The sequence below is a fragment of the Lycium barbarum genome, chromosome 11, assembly GCF_019175385.1.
Source record: "Lycium barbarum isolate Lr01 chromosome 11, ASM1917538v2, whole genome shotgun sequence".
Taxonomy (NCBI): domain Eukaryota; kingdom Viridiplantae; phylum Streptophyta; class Magnoliopsida; order Solanales; family Solanaceae; genus Lycium; species Lycium barbarum.
This window is the reverse complement of record NC_083347.1, coordinates 38,064,448-38,069,255: the sequence shown is the minus strand read 5'-3', so window position 1 is coordinate 38,069,255 and position 4,808 is coordinate 38,064,448. Positions and strand designations below refer to the sequence as shown.

At 37.7% G+C, this 4,808-nt stretch overlaps 1 non-coding gene across 1 annotated transcript; it reads left to right on the top strand.

Annotated features, from left to right (window-relative positions):
• The first annotated feature begins 1,236 nt into the window (after positions 1-1,236).
• Positions 1,237-1,342, top strand: LOC132620558 (small nucleolar RNA R71). The gene has a single exon (XR_009575001.1). It is a non-coding gene; the product is annotated as a small nucleolar RNA R71 (small nucleolar RNA).
• The last annotated feature ends 3,466 nt before the right edge of the window (positions 1,343-4,808 follow it).

The following is a 4,808-nucleotide window of genomic DNA, read 5'->3' as shown; positions in this document are numbered from 1 at the left end:
ACCAAACTTTCTTTTTCCATCTTGAACTCCACCGCTTCATCAACCATATCAAACGAATCAATTACCAAAATGCTCTCGTAAGCACTTGGTAACTTCATCCCCTTGCTAGCCTGAAAAGTAACTTCTTCATCGTTAACTCGGAACTTGATTTCATTTTTCTCCGAATCCATCAGAGCTCTCCCTGTAGCAAGGAAGGGTCTCCCCAGAACAATAGGAATGTCCCGATCAATAGCACAGTCAAGAATCACAAAATCAACGGGTAACATAAATTCACCAACCCGCACAAGCACATCATCAACCACACCAACAGGCCTTTTGATAGACCTATCAGCCATCTACAACCTCATAGTAGTCGGCTTTGGCATCCCCAAACCTGATTGTTTGTATATAGCAAATGGCATTAGATTAATACTCACCCTATTATCACGCAAAGCTCGAGAAAAATAATGGTGCCCAACAGAACAAGGAATGGTGAACGCCCCAGAATCTCCCTTTTTCTGAATAGTAGTAGTTGAGATGATGGAACTCACAGTGTGAGTCAAACTCACGGTTTCATGTTGAACCGTTTTCTTCTTAGTAAGCAGGTCCTTCAAATATTTAGCAAAACCGGGCATCTCCGTGACAGCTTCCAAGAAGGGAAAATTTAGAGATAACTGCTTCAACTGATCATAAAACTTCTCGAACTTAGCATCTTCCTTCGTCTTTACAACCTCTGAGGAAAGGGAGGTTTAGACTTGAAAAGCTGAGTCAAATGGTGGAGAGCCCCTTTTACAGTCTGCTTGCTCGTGTTATCAGCCTCCGTCACAATCTCTGGAATATCAGCACCCTTCTGGTCAGTAAGATTCTCATCAACAATAATTTGTGTTTCAGACTGCACGTCTTCCTCTTCATCTATCGGCTCAAGATTAACAACCTTCTTATCAACCCCTTGGAGTATTTTACCACTCCTAGTAGTGATGGCAAACACACGGTCTACACCACCTCCCCCATTCTTCGGATTCGGAATAGTGTCACTCGGAAGTCCTCCCTTTTTAGGAGGGTGCTGCTCTCTAGAAATATCCCTCATCTGTGACTCAAGCTTCTGAATAGCTGCTGTTTGTATTCAGCTTGTCAAGTATGTTGGTCACTCGTCGATAAGAATTTTTCATGAAACAACCATCAGCTGCATTATTAGCAACTGACTGTGTCACTGGATCTAGCCCTCGGTAGAACTTCTCCATTAATATGTGCTCCGAAAAACCATGATTCGGACTCTTCTGCAAATACTCCTTGAATCTCTCCCAAGCTTCATATAGTTTTTCCCCCGGTCTCTGCTTAAAGTCATAGATCTTGTCACGAATTTCAACCTTCTTGCTAGGAAAGTACCATTTCTTGAGAAAAGCAGTCACCATCTCTGCCCATGTAGTAATCAAAATTTGGGGCAGCTTCTCAAACCATGTTCTTGCATCTCTAGCTAAGGAATATTTGAATAACCTCAGCCAAATAGCATCTTGTGAAACGTTATTTTGGATGTGATTAGCACACACATCCACAAAATTCTGCAAATGACGTTGAGGGTCATTCTCGATAGAGTTTTGAAAGTATCCCTTAAGCTTCAACAACTGGTATAGAGAGGAGTCAATTTTCACGCTAGCAGCTCCAACTCGAGGATGAACAATAGCAGATGCATAGTCCTCCTCTGGAACAATATCAGCGAAAACATTCTCATCATCTGATTCATTCGCCTGATTATTCAATCGATTCCCGTAGTTACTAGCATGTTGATTTTGCTGATTCTGATTCTTGTTCACCTGGTTTACAAAGAATAGCAAACAAGGTGTGATGGACCAAGCAAATACTTTAATCAAAGCAAATACTATTTAGTAATTTCAAAACCGTATTCCCCGGCAACGGCGCCAAAATTTGATACGCTCAAATTATACCTATTAATGGTATAACGCGGACGTTGTCAAATATAGTAACCCAACAAGGTTGGGGTTGAATCCCGTAGGGAATATGGTGGGAAAAGGTTACTAAAGTCGTAGGATGCTTAATTTAGGTCTAATGTCTTAATCCGATGATTTTGGTAAAAGTTGGTTTTTTATGACTACTTGCTTTGGGTGGTAATTATGGTAAAAGAAACTAAGGTTGTGTCCCTTTTAGATGAGGTGTATGATCACGGGTATTGATCTCGATATACTTCTAATGGATTGCTATATGAATGCACTTAACCTCTGCGTGAATCTCTATTATTTTTCAATAAATAAAGATTATTTCTTTCTATGATTTTCCCAAATATAATAAAGTGATATGAAGAACGGCTAATTATGCCAAGTAAATTCGTCTTATTCCTAAGTGAATCTATTAAACAAAGTTTAAAGCTTTGAGTCCTTGTTATTTATTCTTACCAACCCTAATTATTTACCTAAATAAATCAAGGTTTATGACTTTAATCAATGTTTGCAACCATTAACTATGAATGAAGAATAAATAAACCCTAACAATCCATTATGCATATATCAATCACAAACCCAATCACAAAACACCCATTAATGAGTTCACAACCCTAGTAAGGGAATTTAGCTACTCATGACAAATAACAAGAAATAAGGAATTGAAGAATTCATAATTGCTTACTTTGGAAGAAAAGAGGAATTAATAATACTTGAATTGATGTTTGAACCTTCAAAAACTAGAGAGTATTTGATATTCTAAGTCAAGAGACAAAAATATAATAACTGATAACAATTAAAACCCTACAATGACTATTTATCAGTTCTGAAAAATGTGAAAATTACAGATTTGCACTTTGGTCCCCGTCGATACGAAATACGGTCCGTAAATTGAAATACGGACCGTGTTTTGTTTTACGGTCCATCTTCTACATAGTCGTCTTTCAACTTCCAAAACTTCGACTTTCTGCCAGATGCTTGAATGGTTAAAAACGCTTTGAAATACGGACCGTAAAGTGGAATACGGACCGTAAAATGGAATACGGTCCGTACAAGTTGTTCATAAATCACCATTTTCTTAGCCTGCCTTTCTGGTTCTTCTTATTCTTAAATACGCCCGTGGAATACGACCCGTATTTTTTAATACGGTCCGTAAACTGAGTTTACAACCACTTCTGCACTTTTAACTGTTTTCATTCCAAATCTATTCCGTTACCTGAAAAGCACATTAAATAGACACTAACTTGCTTAAAAACAAGTAAACATTCTCGTAAAAAGGCCTTGAATGTTCCATAAATCTCAGCACATCAGACGTATGCATTTGGAATTTTCCATGAGGAATCTTGGGCTGAATGATTGTCTGAAAATAGAGAAGCTTGTATTTCACCATAAGCCCTCCTGTATTTGCTTTGAAATGTCTGAATTGTTCTAGTCTATTCCTTCTATTACCATGATTGTCTTAACAAATGCATGTATTGACTGACTATTATCTGTGTTTCCTCTAAATCAGTAGTGTGCATTACCTTTGTTATCATTCAGTCATGAAACTGAGTTTGCCTCTTATTACTTCTACACTTGCTGATTATCTAGTCTCGCTTAGGTGTTGTTATTTTCTATGTTTGATATGAACGATTGTCTTTAGAATATGACACTTAACTGTCATTTGTTTGTGAGCCTGCTTGAAATCTGTTGCCACTCATAAGTTCTACACTCTCTTTTCCTCTTGCTTGGATGCATTGGTTGAGATAAACTATGGTAGTTCGGGATCGTCCAGACCTTCTTGGTGTTAGCCATGCTTGGGGTTCTTAGAAGCCCCTTGGAACTTGTGCAACATCAGGAATGTAATGCAGGGACTTAGTCCCCATGCCATTGCATAATCTCAAACTAAGGCAAATCCACTCAAGGAGAAACGGGGTAAGTATAGAATAATATGAGTACTTTTCATGTTTTATACTATGTATAGTTTTATTATTTTAGTGATAAGTTCAGTGTTTATAAACTAATCGGGTCCTTTTCTCCCCCACCCCCACCCCCTCACTTGCATGGCCACTCGGGTCCAGTCAAAACCTACCTATTGGACCAAAGGCCCAATAGGAAATTAATTCAAAAATCGAGTCCGCGAAGGCAAAGCAATTAGCAAGGCGCGCAGAAGGCCCAGCCATGGGTGAAAATGGCTAAACTAGGGGTTGGATACGCCCCTAGTCTAATTCTATTTCATTTCATTTGCATTATTTGTTTAAAGCTTTTGATGTACTTGTAATTTGTATCAAACTCATATTATAGTGGAAAACATTATGGTTAGAATTAGCCATCTTAGGACAATGGTGCTTACACCATTTAGATGACTTTAGGTCCCCAACGAATTTCTAAAAGCCCGAGCAAATTCAACGGTCTTTGAGGCTAAGTATAAAAATGAGATTTTATGAAACTCCTTTTTTATGGAACTTGAGGTTTTTAGAAACTCCAAACGGATAAAAGCGATTGCTAACAACAAAAAGCATTTTTAGAAACTTAATAAAATTACAAACTCTTTTAAACCAATTTGTCTCTCTAAAGTTTATACAAAAGGAGATTTTTTACAACTACTTGAAGCAAATTTTGGGCCTCAGCCCATGGGAAATCCCTAATCAAAAGCCAACTTTGTATTATTTTAAATTCTAGGAAAAAATGGACCAATTCCATACTTAAGCCTTTTAAAACTAACAAGGACCAGAATTGGATAAATGGAATATGTACACAACCCCTTTTTCTGAAAATTAAAACAGAAATCTAGCTTTTTTTCCAGACTTACAAAATTTTGGGCCAAGAAAAAGGCCAAAAAATGAGTATATACAGCCAAGATATACTCCTTTGAACACATAAAAACACTCTTTTATA